General features: G+C 35.4%; 1 protein-coding gene across 1 annotated transcript in view; it reads left to right on the top strand.

Moving 5' to 3' along the window:
* Positions 1–14,071, top strand: part of MDGA2 (MAM domain containing glycosylphosphatidylinositol anchor 2) — an 859,176-nt gene that overhangs the window by 180,743 nt on the left and 664,362 nt on the right. The window lies entirely within an intron of this gene.

Genomic DNA, 14,071 nt, shown 5'->3' with positions numbered 1-14,071 from the left:
GCATGGTAGACCTCGGTGCTCTGCGATACACGATTTAGAGCAGCTCTGTGTTGCAAATGTTTGAAATGTGGTGTCTCAGGTAATTGGAATAATTCTTAAAATTGAAGCCTCTCAGAACTGAAGGTCGGTTTTGGACATGAGAATGATGGGGCAGGAAGAGTTAAAAGAAATGAACAAAGCAGCTGCGGTGATCATGATTATGATGATTGTGCGTGTCGGTTGGAGGCAGGCTGTTGCTCATCAGTGTTTCTGATTGAGAGTTTGACAGAGGCAGGAAAGTTCATGTAAAGGGAAGAGGGAGAAAAACACAGAATGTATAGACTATTTGGTCATTGAAAGTAAATGTGATATGGAATATCAGTAATAAGTTAGTAAGTTTAAAAAAAAACATTTGAGATGTGTTTTAGAATTGTGGGGAGAGAAAGACAGGGTCAGTAGAGGCCTTTAAAATGATGTCATTGTTGTGATTGCCATGATCTAAAAAAATGTCAGTGAAAAGCTTTTTAAAATGTGAATTTTTTTCTTTTCTAAAACTTGAAAGTTTGCCATGAACGTCAATTCAGTATTGCAAAAAAATAATATCATCCATTTGTAAACTTGAAAAGGGAAAATAAATATGCCTGTAGAAAGGGAAGGGTTGGGATTGTAGAAAGGGACATTGCAGTAATGTCCTCCCTTTTTTTTCCTTCTTTCATTACCCCACATTCAATCCTTCAGGAAATCTTCTTGGTTGTACCTTCAATATATGTCGACAAGCTGGCCACTTTCTCACCACCTCTGCTAATAATATCCTGGTACAAACCCAGAGTTTCACTGTATATGGCCTCCAAATAGTGTCCCTGATCCCATGGTGCTTCTTATGGTCTATCAACATAAAAGGTAGAATGGTCACTAAAAGGTGGTCAATAATAATGAATGAATGAAAGGAGAATGAAGAGAATGGTATCATGATGTGATATCTTTGATAACTTTCTTTTGTTTCACAATCTAAAACTTAGAATCAAATTAAATTAGTCAAATAAATTAGTATTACTTTACATTTAAAAATTACATTTAGGGGCGCCTGGGTGGTTCAGTTGCTTGAATGTCCGACTTCGGCTCTGGTCATGATCTCAACGGTTCATGGGTTCAAGCCCCGTGTCAGGCTCTGTGCTGACAGCTCAGAGCCTGGAGCCTGCTTCAGAGTCTGTGTCTACCTCTCTCTCTCTCTCTCTCTCTCTCTCTCTCTCTCTCTCCCTCTCTCCCTCCCTCCTCTGCTTGCACTCTGTCTCTCTCTCTCTCTCTCAAAAATAAACATTAAAAAAAAACTTTAAAGAATTACAATTAAAATTACATTAAACAATTAGACGTATCTGGATTTTTCAGATTTGGAATGAACTCTAGTCAATGCTCTCTATGCGAAATGAGGACACTAAAGCCCTGCGAAAGAGGTATAGGTAATATATTCTATGTCATAGTTTTATTTACAAATGGAACTACTTTCCAGTCCTGTGTTCCTTCCAATATGTAATGCCACTCCCAATGTGAAAATGAAAACTGATGGTTAAGGAATTTATTGGTGTCCTGTGTCATGCAAAATGCTATTTTGTAAATGGTCCTATTGTAGAAATTTGTAATCCTTTTATTTAGCCCTTTTTATCTTAGGAAAACTTTTGTCTGTTTCTGTCTTCCTGAACGTCTGTCATTCCTGATATCATATAATTTTTTTTTATACAAAGCTTCCAGACCTTACGGCTCTCTTTTTGCTTTTCACCTAGAAATAATGCGTTAAGAACTAGCTCTGGAACTACACGTCACTCGCCATTATAAACCCATGATGAATTCTAGCTGGAAAATCTAGGTTCAATCTATAGGATCTGTTAATTAATTATAGTATTTTACTAAAATTATATCATATAAGACCTATTTCTATATTGCGGTTCATGCATGTCTATAATATTATGAACATATAAGGTAATAATATTTTTGCTATAAGTTAAGTGCTTATTTGAGGCAATTTATGTGCTTCTTTTTTTTTTTTCCATTTTTTTTTCAACGTTTATTTATTTTTGGGACAGAGAGAGACAGAGCATGAATGGGGGAGGGGCAGAGAGAGAGGGAGACACAGAATCGGAAACAGGCTCCAGGCTCTAAGCCATCAGCCCAGAGCCTGATGCAGGGCTCGAACTCACGGACCGCGAGATCGTGACCTGGCTGAAGTCGGACGCTTAACCGACTGCGCCACCCAGGCCCCCCTGTGTACTTCTTCATATGCAGTACATATTGGGCATTTTCTCTTTTTATTTTAGAAATTATCTATAGTACTTCTAGTAAAAGTTCTGTATTTTTTGTGATGTTTAATTTTCATCAATGGAGAAATAAGCCTGCTGCAAAATTTCCAAGTCAAATATAAATCATTTCTGAACCATAAATGTTTCTCTGGCTTTGAGGGCCTTCTACTTGGCATGGGCAAAATAAGCAAATATTTAATTTGTCTGATAATAAAAAGGACTTAAGCCATTTGGCCTGATAAGTGATTATGTGACTTTAGGACAACTTGGTTACTTTTGTCTGTAGGTGAATACTGGTTATTTTTAAAGCATAAGTATTTTGTACTGTGTCAAGGCACAAAAGAAATATTATACTACCCGTTCAGGATATTAGTTTGTTTGAACTCATTTCTCTTGGCTTTTAATATGTTGGACAAACCTTGCATCTATAAACCTTATTTTAATTATGGTCAGCCATGTCATTTATATATTTCATTTCCTGTAAACTAGTGCATCATATAAACATTGTCAAACAAAACTCTGATCGTCTGCTCAGTTAGATCTTGTTTTTAAAGTTTCTAAGTTGAAAGTGTTTTCCGCACCCTGGAAATAGTACTGGTACTTTGCCAAGTCAGATTTCCTCCTACGCTTATCACTTTATATGTGGCAAAGGGAGTAAAAGAGTAGGAGGAATAAATAAGGCTGGTATCTTTTCTTAGCATCACATTAAGTTAGGCAAGGAATTGTGTCTACTTAACTCACATTTGCAGTGGCAGTGTCATTACTTATGTACCTTTTAGGGATATAACTAGTTCTCAAATGTGAAGATGTTCTTATGTAAAGACTTCTAATATCTTGGGTTTTATTTTTCCCTTCTTTATGCATTGCTACTCTCATATAATATGAGATTACCATTATAATAGTGAGATAATTATTGCTATCGGAACAATTCTCTACGGTGCTTCTCCCTATTAGTGTAAAAGTGAATCATATAATCATCCTATAGTTTGAGATTTTTTACAATAACAGGTTGTCCTAATCACTACAATAGAGATTTTACAATATCTCATTCTTCTTAAAAATTCCTATTTGAGCCAAAAAAAAAAAAATCTTTCCTAGTTTATCTTAAAACTATGTTTCAGAAGGCACAGTGAGTGTTTGGGGTCCACTTTTGGTGGACTAAGTTTATCTATTCCTTCCTGTTTTGTGAATGATAGTTAAAAAATGAACTGTATCACTTTTGGAAAAAAAAAGTAAGAAAACAGTATTTTTTTCTTTTTCATAATATAAATATTATAGTGAACAATCCAAACTATTTTTTTTATTTAAAAATGGATTATTAGTACTTGCTGCTCAAAATGTTAATTCTTACCATTATTTTTACCAACTGGTAAGAGAAGTTGGGGACTAAACGTTAATGCTACTGACAAAAATCATTTATTGGAGATACGCTCTAGGTATTACTCTCTTAGAACTATCGCTGCCTGGGCTTAAAAGATGTGTGCCAGGGGGGTGCCTGGGTGGCTCAGTCCATTAAGCGTCTGACTTCGGCTCAGGTCATGATCTCGAGGTTCCTGAGTTCGAGCCCTGCGTCGAGCTCTGTACTGACAGCTTGGAGCCTGGAGCCTACTTTGGATTCTGTTTCCCTCTCTTTCTGCCTCTCCCCGACTCATGCTGTGTCTCTCTCTCTCAAAAATGAACATTAAAAAAAAAGATGTGTTCCAGGAACAATAATTATTTGCTATTTTAAAATAGTCATCCCATACTTAGGTTAAATACTACCGGAGACTATTTTACCTGAGTTCATGCAGTTCTTAGCTCAACTATAAACCCTAAAATGTTGGGTTCTTTTTTTCTAGCAATATTTGGTTTTGTGAATTAATTTTGAATTAATTATGTTTATGAATTAATTTTACATGTGCTAAAGTTTGGCTAATTTTTGAAGAGCTGTCTATTAGAAGTTTTTAAATAAATATGAAGGAGGGAAATGCATTGGATATAATTTGTAAATAATTAAAATATTTAAACCTTTTCTTAAATGGAACCACATTATTTACAATTTTTATGCCTTGTTGAACATAATTCAGTTTTAAAGGGATGCACCTGGGCAAAGAGAGAACAGAAAAGATTTTTTTGCATAACCTTTGGAGGGTGAAATGGGAACCTGAACAGTGGCGAGGGCAGTTGAAATGGAGCAGATGTGATCTGATTCGAGAGATCTCGTAGGAACTGGAAGGTATAGTGTAAGGATGGCTCTAACGTTTTTGTGTGTTTAGCTGGGGGTGTGTTACCATTACTGGGGGAAGGAATAGAGGACATGTTATCAATAATTACTACCTGGAATAACTTTTTTTCTGAAGCTATATGAAATTTTTTCCTTACTTGTGAGATAGTGAATGTTTACCAGTGGTTATTTGGATAAACATTTCACCAAAGATAATGTTTATATCAGTAAATTTTTACATCGGATGTTTTGGACAATGATTGCTTCCAGGAAACACGCCTGTAATTAAAATTATATACCAAGAGAAGCAAAGGTCCTTCATTAGACTGGATAGTTTTCAGCTTTGGGTTTGTAGTCTGTAGCATTAAAAGTGTTGTCAAAGTGTTTTTCTTACCTAGAAAAAGCTAGACCTAGCTTTGAGTAGATTTGAGCTTCATTTGAAACTTTAACATTTAACATTACGGATTATCATTTAAAGCATCGTCATTCCACTCTGTATCTCAAAGGGGACATTGTTATTAATTTTTAGCTATTTCTTTGTTTCTATCAAGATCTGGTATTCATCCTTTTGATTAACAATTAAAGGTAGAGAATTACTGTTTCTATGTGCAGAGCACCTTGTGATTCAGCTTCATTGGTTAAAAAGATGATCATGTGTATAGGATTGTTGCTAGGAAAAAGCTGCTACTGTTACTCTCAAAAAATCATTGTTTTAAAGTGAGCAGTGTGGATATATCCTTTTGATGAAGCAGGGTACAGGGAACTACTGTCAAATCTGCCTTGCCTATAAAGAGCCAGAGGTGAGGCTCTCTAGAAGTTAGCTGCCATTTCAAAGGCTTCAAGATGTCAAGAGATCTCCAGCACTTCAAAGCCAAGTCTTTTCCTCATCTATTTAGCATGATCTGTCATCCATTGGTGAAATATTCTCCACCGGATCCTAATTCGTGAGAGATTTTTCTCAGTGTATTTTGGATCAGGAAAGTGTCACTTGAGTTGATTATTTCTAGAGAGGTATTGCTCTTGGATATGAAAACTTATAATGTTTGCAAATACAATTGGATTTCAGTAACAATATCACTAAATACAATATTCTATGTTGCATAACTGGTCATCAAGGTATCCATCTACAGTACAAGCAGTGTATCTATGATTTGAAAGATGTACTTCCCACGAGAACATTCAGCAATGAATTTTCGTTGATTTAGTATATGGAAGACAAGATTTCTACCAAGCTAACTGCAACTTTTTAAAGCTGAACTAAGTTTTATTTTCTTCAGAAAAAAAATGTAGGGTTTTGCCTCAGGCATTGTGAACTAGAATACCAGAAGTCTTGTCCATTTTAAAAACAAAAGCAATGAGTTTGAGCTGCATTGAGTTATTTTTAAATACCTTAAAAGCAGCAAGATATTGTGGAAAGGGCAGTGGCCTGGGAATAAGAAGGCCTGATCTCAGTTCTCTTACTAATTAGCTGTTTGACCATGGATAGGATGCCTTAACCTTCAGGGCCAAAGTTTACATTTCTGTAAAAGAAACAGATTGTGCTGAATGGTCTATTAGGGTTCTTAGCCCTATATGTGTGTTTGAATATCTATGAAATATCATGGAATTTTTTTTTTCATTAGAGCAAGGCAAGATCCTTCTAACACAAAGAGTTTATTAAGATTTCTCTGTACATGTAAATGAGTGAATGGCATTCTCATATCTAGAGGATTAGCACAAAAAAAGTTATGATGGAGAGATATTAGTCAAATATGTTATATAATTTAGCATACAAAAACAAAGTCCAAGATGGAAATCAAAGTGTAGAGCCACTAATTAAATAAATCAAGTAGAGACATAAAGCTCTGTGGAGCAAAAATGTCAGAGTCATAAGTAAAAATTTGAATAAGATTTGCAGAGTCAAAGGAATCAGGGTATGGACTTCGGTTAAGATATTATATGTACCAGGTGCATATGTTCCATATCATGTATTCATTTTTTCTTCCATTTAACAGTGAATTACTTTGATACTACTTTAGGTTCCAGGGATTTTAAAATTATCAATGTTTCCTAACATCCAAAAGCTTAAAGCTCTTACAAATCAAATGTCTAAAAAGTGAACAAATATTTATTGAATATTCACCTTGTGCCAGTCATTATCTTGAGCACATTACATGCATTATCTCATTTTATATATATATATATATATATATATATATATATATATATATATACACACACACATATATGAGTTGACAATGTGGATGCTATTATTGTATTTTTGAGTTTTAAGTAGATTAAGGAGATTGTTGGTGGTAGACCTGGCTCTCAATGCCTGATTTGACTGTGTGCAAAGATCATGTGATTACACTTTCAATTATGTTATGCCTTTTATAAAACTGTATAAGTATGCCCACATCTGTCATTGAGAGCATACAAAACATGAATTAGGGACAAGAAAGCTAATTGAAAATATATAGTCTCATATTGAATGATCTGTTTTATATCTTTCCTAGGCACACATTTATATATAGTTTACCCATAAAAAACAGATACTACTGTGTATGTTTTCTAATTTCTTTTCTTCACTTGAAATATTTATCTCTATATGTCAATAAGAATTTATGAGATTAAATCCAATGAATATATCTGCTGCATTTTTAATTAATCCCTTATCAGAAAGCATTTATAATATCTTTAAGTTTTTCTAGTATTTAAAGTTCTGAGTATTACTTTTGTATTTAAACCTTCAGGAACATCCTTATTTTATTGGTGAGGATATTCTAGATAAAGTTTTATGGATACTTTTAAAAGCTTTGCTACATTTCGTCAAATTGTGTTAAATATAACTGCTTTTTTTCCTCTTGTCCAACACTAGATTTTATATACATGTGCATATTTATATATTCTTGATAATATGCAAGTTTCTATATTCATAGACCTTTGAGTATTACTCAGGTTGAAAATTTTGTCAATGCTTTTTAGTTACTCAAAATTTAAAAAAAAATTTATATTTTGAGAGAGGGAGGGAAGAAAGGAGGGAGGGAGGAAAGGAGTGAGAGAGAGAGAGAGAGAGAGAGAGAGAGAGAGAGCAGGGGGAGAGGCAGAGAGAGAGAGGAGAGAGAGAAACCCAAGCAGGCTCTGCACTGTGAGCACAGAGCTGATGTGGGGTTTCATCCCATGAACCATGAGGTCATGACCTGAGCCGATATCAAGAGTTGAACTCTTAAGTGACTAAGCCACCCAGGCACCCATAGTTACTGAAATTTTTAAAAAATTAATTTTGTCCTTGAAGCTTGTCTAGTTTCATGTTGTTTCTTTTAAGTTTTTATTTAAATTTCCGTTAGTAACATACAGTGTAATATTATTTTCACATGTAGGATTTAGTGATTCATCTAGTTATGGTTTGCCTCTTCCCTTGCCCCCCCACCATGTTCATGTGGAAACCTTTCCCTAGGTTCAGTGAAATCATGTGGTGTTTGTCTTTCTCTGACTTAGTTTGCTTACCATAATACTCTCTAGCTCCATCCACATCATTGCAAATGCCAAGATTTCATTCTTTTTGATGGCTGAGTAATATTCTATTGTATATATATACTAGCTCTTCTTTAGCCATTCATCATTCAGTGAACATTTGAGCTCTTTCCATTATTTGGCTGTTCTTGATAATGCTGCTCTAAACATTGGAGTGCACCTATCCTTTCAAATCAGTATTTTTGTATCCTTTGGGTGAATACCTAATAGTGCAATTGCTGGATCGTAGGGTATTTCTATTTGTAATAATTTGAGGAACCTCCATACTATTCTCCAATGTCTGTACCAGTTTGATTCCCACCAGCAGTGTAAGAGGGTTCCCTTTTCTCTGCAGCTTATCCATTTTTCTATTGGAATATTCATTTCAGAATTTGCTTTGTAAGTCTTTTTACATATAATAGTATTAACCTTTTGACCATTTATGTTCCAGTCTCCCCCAGTTTATCTTTATGCCTTTTAATTATCCTAATGATGCTTTTTTCATATTTAAAGGAGGTTAGTATTAATGTCATCAAGTCTATTGATGCTTTTCTTTTTCTTTTCAGAGAGGGGAGAGAGAGAGAGAGAGAGAGAGAGAGAGAGAGAGAGAGAGAATGCAAGTGGGTGTAAAGGGCAGAGGGAGAGAGAGGGTGAATATTTAGCAAGCTCCACAGCTTAGTGTGGAACCTGATGTGGGGCTAGATCCCACGACTCTGAATCATGACCTGAACTGAAATCAAGAGTCTGATGCCCAACTGATTGAGCCACCTAGGTGCCCTTATTGATGCTTTTTTTTTTTCAATTTCTGCCTAGGTTTCAAAAAGTTTTACTTAAAATTTTTAATGTTTATTTATTGTTGAGAGAGAGAGAGAGAAAGAGAGAGAGACAGAGGGAGGTACAGAGAGAAGGAGACACAGATCCAAAGCATTCTCCAGGCTTTGAGCTGTCAGCATAGAGCCCGACGCGGGACTTAAACTCACAGACTGCGAGATCATGACCTGAGCTGAAGTTGGACACTCAACAAATTGAACCACCCAGGCACTCCTAAACTTTTTTATTTTAAAATATGAGAAGATTTGTTCTATCAAAAATTGTTGTAGACTATATGTGTATTTTCTTTAGGCACTGGTAAAACTATTATAAATCCACCTCTTAAAAAAGTGTTGTCTACAAAACAAGAAAGAGTTGTTACATTCGTGGTTTATTGTTAGAACTGTCCCATTCCATGACTTGGAGACAGGCTCTGATGCACTAACTCAGAATGAACAGAATTGGGAGTACACACAGGGACTTCCCACTGGCAGAGCTGATCCTTCCCCTGCTGTGACCTGTTCCTTGCTCTGATCAGTGCCCCTCCCTGTTTGTAACTGCTTTGTCATATCCTTCTATTTATTCTGCTAAGCTCATGGTACACCTTACTTCACGTGTCCTCTAATATGAGTGTCCCTTCCTTCCTTGGGGCATGCATTTGCTTCTTGTCACATTTCCCGAAAGGAACCTCCTGGTTTCTCATGCTCATACAACCCTAGATCTGGCTCTTAAATTGGCTGAAAAATAGTATCAACAACACAACAATGAATATTTTTATATTCTTTCTTAAAAATGTGCTAGAGACTGCAGTAGGCACCCTTCATGAATAAACTTGTTGAATATCACAACCATTCAATGAAGTAGGTATTTTAAAATTATTTCCATTCAGTAGTTGAAGAAGTGGAGGCTTCGGGGTTTTAAAGTTGTCTAGCTGGTAAGAAAAGGAACCTTTCCCCAGCTTCTTGGCTTGAACATCTGCACCCCCCCATACTTATCCTACATGAGGATCAGGTTCCCCAAACCTTGCCTTACCTTTTGCTGTCACTATTTCTAGGCGATGCCTGGATAACATACTAAATCCACTTTAACCATCCCATCCTTAACCACCACTGGCATTAACTCAACCTAGCCTACCTTGTTATGGCTGCAGAACTAATGGTCTACTCTCTTACTTTTGTGGAATCAATTACATATTGGTATTGAAGAATTTTGCCTTACAAATTATTTCATCATCTACTGAGTAGCACAGTAAGCCATACAAAGTAAGCATTTCAGGGGTGCCTGGCTGGCTCAGTTGGTGGAGCATGCGACTCTTGATTTCAGAGTCATGAGTTCAAGCCCCATGTTGGGCATAGAGCTTACTTAAAAAAAAAAGGAAAAAAAAGTAAGTACTTCATAACTGTATTACAGAAATGACAAATATACAGGGATATATATTACAGGGTTAATGTATATGTATATATATATACAGGGTTAAGCATTCTTTGTTCCAAAAAACTAGCCTTATCTTTATTTCTTGGTAGGCATAAGGCATTGTTTAAACTCTGTGATTTTAGTGTTCCTAAAGTTAAGCAGGCATAGTATGAACATCAGGAAAAAGGATAGAAATCTGAGCATCTCTGAAAGCCACAAAAATGTGAATGACAACATACTATGATTTATAGTTACAAATTATCAAAGAACAATAATTGCATAAATACTGCACTAAATTATCATTCCACTTTTTTATTTTTACTTAAATTCAAGCTAGTTAACATATACTATAATAATGGTTTCAGGAGTAGAAATTAGTGATTTATCACTTACAGAGAACACCCAGTGCTCATCCCAACAAATGCCCTCCTTAATGCCCATCATCCATTTAGCCTATCCCTCCACCCAGTATCCCACAGCAACCCTCAGTTTATTTTCTGTCTTTAAGAGTCTCTTGTGGTTTGCCTCCCTCTTTATTTTTATCTTATTTTTCCTTCCTTTCCCTCGTGTCATCTGTTTTGTTTCTTAAATTGCACATATGAGTGAAATCATATGGTATTTGTCTTTCTCTGAGTGACTTACTTAGCTTGGCATAATACATTCTAGTTCCATCCACACTGTTGTAAATGGCAATATTTCATTCTTTTTGATTACCAAGTAATATTCCATTGTATATATTACCACATCTTCCTTATCCATTTGTTAGTCAATGGACATTTGGGCTTTTTCTGTAATTTGGCTATTGTTGATAGTGCCGCTGTAAACATTTGGGTGCATGTGCCCCTTCGGATCAGCACTTCTGTATCCTTTGGATAAATTCCTAATCATGCAATTGCTAGGTCATAGGGTGGCTCTATTTTTAATTTTTTGAGGAACCTCCATACTGTTTTTGAATGGCTTCAGCAGTTTGCATTTCCACCAGCAATGCAAAAGTGTTACCCATTCTCCACATCCTCACCAACATCTGTTGTTTCCTGAGTTGTTAATTTTAGCCATTCTGACAGGTGTGGGTGGTATCTTGTTGTGGTTTTGATTTGTATTTTCCTAATGATGAATGATATTAAGCATGCCTCTATGAGCCAAGGGGATGTCTTCTTTGGAAAGTGTCTGTTCATGTCTTTTGCCTATTTCTTCACTGGATTATTTGGGTTTTTTTTTGGGGGGGGGGTGTTGAGTTTGATACATTCTTATATATATATTTTGGGTATTAACCCTGTATCTGATGTCATTTGTAAATATCTTCTCCCATTCCATCAGTTACCTTTTAGTTTGTTGATTGTTTCCTTTGCTGTCCAGAAACTTTTTATCTTGATGTGATTCCAATAGTTTATCTTTGCTTTTGTTTCTCTTGCCTCGGGACACATGTCAAGTAAGAAGTTGCTGCGGCTGAGGTCAAAGAGGTTGTTGCCTCTTTTCTCCTTTAGGATTTTGATTGTTTCCTATCTTACATTTAAGTCTTTCATCCATTTTAAGTTTATTTTTTGGATGGTGTAAGAAAGTGGTCCACGTTCATTCTGCTCTGCATGTTGCTGTCGTTTTCCCAACACCATTTGCTGAAGAGTTTTTTTTTTTCCATTGCATATTTTTTCTGCTTTGTTGAAGATTAGTTGGCCCTACATTTGTGGGTCCATTTCTGGGTCCTCTATTCTACTCCCTTGATCTATGTGTCTGTTTTTGTGCCAGTATCATATTGTCTTGATGATTACAGCTTTGTAATATAGCTTAAAGTCTAGAATTGTGATGCTTCTAGCTTTGGTTTTCTTGTTCGGGATTGCTTTGACTATTTGGGGTCTTTTCGGGTTCCATACGAATTTTAGAATTGTTTGTTGTAGCTCTATGAAGAATGCTGGTGTTATTTTTATAGGGGTTGCATTGTATGTGTAGATTGCTTTGGGTAGTATTGAAATTTTAGCAATATTTGTTCTTCCAATCCATGAACATGGAGTGTTTTTCCATATCTTTGTGTCTTATTCAGTTTCTTTCATAAGCTTTCTATAGTTTTCAGCATGTAGATCTTTTACCTCTTTGGTTAGGCTTCCACTTTTAAATAATCTCAGATATTATAGTTTAAAGGTTATAGACTAGTTGTTTCACAGAGTAGTAAGTAATTATTATTCACGACATTACAACATGGAGAAGCATATGAAATAAATGTTAAGTGAAAAAAAATAAAAAAATCTAGAATAGTATATATACAGTTACTATGGCTACATATTTTGCAGCTAAAATATACATATAGTCATACCTCAAAACTAAATAAGCAATAATAAATCACTGTGCTGGGATAATGGGATTTTCCTACCTTTTTCTGGATTATCATTAGTTTTGATACATTGCTCTTGCAAGTTAAGGGGAAAAAAAGAATCACTTTATTTTTTTTATTTACTGCTCCCCGATGTAGCTTCCTACATTACCTTGAATAAAAAGAATAATCTTGAATTAAATATAATAACACCATAGACATTTGATTTGTAGAAGTCTGGACTTGTGACAGGCTACATACAAGTTATTTGAAGAGAGACATAAATGATTTTTCAGCTATCATTTTTCAATTAAGTAAATTATTCTGATATAAAATTGCAACTCATGGAACACAAGAATTATTGTACTTGCCAAGCCTTAAATGTTTTCTGCATTCATAGAGTTTATTCCCAGGTTAGTTCCTAAAGAGTAAGTATGCCACTAAAGAGTTGAAGCAGTTTTAAAATTTAGAGTTATATGAACATTAACTGAGCAAAATTATCTAATATTAGCTATTTTCTTTTGACATGAATAAATCAGTTTAACCAAGATTAGGTGTTTCTACTTAAATGAAAAGTAGAAAACATTTTGCCAGAGAAGATTAATTCTAAACGGGTGGGAAAACTGCCATGATAAAGCTGTGTTTAAGTAAATAAGCATTTTGCTAAATTATATTTCTTAGACTTGCTCACACAATAATCTTCCCCCCTCATTTTGTGTTAGTTAATTTTAAAATATGTTTAACTAGTTTAATCTAGAGTATAAATAAGGTAGTACTTTTTTTTAAAGTTTATTTATTTTGAGAGAGAGAGAGAGAGAGAGAGAGAGCCAGCAGGGAAGGGGGCAGAGAGAGAGGGAGAGAGAGAATCCCAAGCAGGCTCTGTGCTGTCAGCTCAGAGCCCAAAGCAGGGCCCAATCCCATGAACTGTGGGATCATGACCTGATCTGAAACCACGAGTTGGACTCTCAACCGAGTCACCCAAGTGCCCTAAGGTAATACATTTTTCAATGTCAAGACAGATTTATAACTTTGTGCGTTAGCACAGACTGTATTAAAATAGTAATGTGACATCATCCAGAATCTATTACTAAAAAAAAACAAAATCAAAAGAAACAAACAAATAGCTCTCCCATTTCATGCTATTAGTCACAGGAAATAAAAGAATACTCAAGAATAATCTCTCTCCTTCCCTTGTAGATTCTTTTCTGAGAACCCTCTGGCTTTTACCTGTTAAGATAAGACAAACAAGCAAACAGAACAATAAAACACAACTCACTTATTTCTTGCACTATCCACCCATAATATTGTGGGATACTGAAACAGTGGTAAGAGTGATTTGGAACCTCCTCCCCAGCACCACCCCAAGTGGAGAAGAGCAGTGATATTCTCTTTCTGTCCCTCACCAACCTTGAAATGAGACCTATTATAAACAAATCCGCTATTGCTGGTAAATCATAGACATAGGAATTCACTCCGTAAAAATTTCTATTATAAACTTTTGGAAAAAAATGTTTTCTCCTTAGCTGAATATAAAATCAGCTTCATTTCCATGCTTTCATTAATTGATGCCAATTTAGCCAC

This window comes from Prionailurus viverrinus, chromosome B3, assembly GCF_022837055.1.
Source record: "Prionailurus viverrinus isolate Anna chromosome B3, UM_Priviv_1.0, whole genome shotgun sequence".
In the NCBI taxonomy this organism is placed as follows: domain Eukaryota; kingdom Metazoa; phylum Chordata; class Mammalia; order Carnivora; family Felidae; genus Prionailurus; species Prionailurus viverrinus.
The sequence above is the reverse complement of the archived record's forward strand: the minus strand, read 5'-3'. Positions and strand labels throughout refer to the sequence as shown.